Below are 1,200 nucleotides of genomic sequence, written 5' to 3'. Positions count from 1 at the left end.
ACGGGTTATATTTCCCAGTTTCATAAATTGAATTATTATTATTAATATTATTATTATTATTATTATTATTATTATTATTTTATTATTATTATTATTATTATTATCATCATCATCATCACTGGATAAGCTACAAACCTAGTTAGAAAAGCAAGATGTTATATGTCCAAGGGCTCCAATAGGTGAAAATAGTTTAGTAAGGAATGGAAACAAGAAAATAAAGAAACTACACGAAAACTAATGAAAAATTAGAATAAAATGTTTAAGAGCAGTAACAACGATGAAATAGATTTATCATATATAGATTATGAAAACTTAAAGAAAAATAGAGGAAGAGAATTAAGATAGAATAGTGTGCCCGAGTGTACCCTTAAGCAAGAGAACTCTACTCCAAAACAGTGGAAAACCATGGTACAAAGTCTATGGCACTACCCAAGACTATAGAACAATGGTTTGATTTTGGAGTGTCCATCTCCTAGAAAAGCAGCTTACCATAGTTGAAGAGTCTTTTCTACTCTCTCTCTCTCTCTCTCTCTCTCTCTCTCTCTCTCTCTCTCTCTCTCTCTCTCTCTCTCTTTGGACATCACGTGCCCATTTGCTGCCACTCTAACAAAGGTCGTGAGTCGAGCTAGTGCTTTCCCAAATTCTTTGCCTCGATTTTTTTTTTTTTTTTTGTTTTTTATCAAAGGGATGATCAATGGTGTTAGGAATCCACGTAGGAAATCCAACAAGCCTAAGTTCATCTCTCCTCTTTCTTTTCTGTCCCCTTTTCCTACTCCTTTCCCCTCAGTTTCTTTCCTTAAAATCTTCTCTGGTTTTGGTCAGATTTTACCTTTTTCTTTCTCGGAGGTCCTCTATTTTTTGCCCTTTCCATTCTCTATCCATCGTTCTTTCCAGATAGCAGCGAGATTTCTATTTCTTTATGTCTTTTTGTTTCTTTGAATTCTATATTATACATTATCCTGCTGCTATGTCTTCCCTTATTTTTTACATTGTCTTTCGCCACTCATTATCTCATATCTCCCCCATTCTATTTTAATCATTCTGTCCATTTTTTACCTTGAAAATCCTCGTCCTTATATCTTTAATTAAATCGTTCCCTCTTATTTCCTCTATCTCCCATCCCCTTAAATCCAAACCTTCTTCGAGAAAATATTCTTTCTTATTCTTTCTTCGCCTTGGTTCTCTTCTTCTCAATTTACC

Source organism: Palaemon carinicauda, chromosome 31, assembly GCF_036898095.1.
Source record: "Palaemon carinicauda isolate YSFRI2023 chromosome 31, ASM3689809v2, whole genome shotgun sequence".
NCBI classification, from domain to species: domain Eukaryota; kingdom Metazoa; phylum Arthropoda; class Malacostraca; order Decapoda; family Palaemonidae; genus Palaemon; species Palaemon carinicauda.
This window is presented reverse-complemented; position numbering follows the sequence as displayed.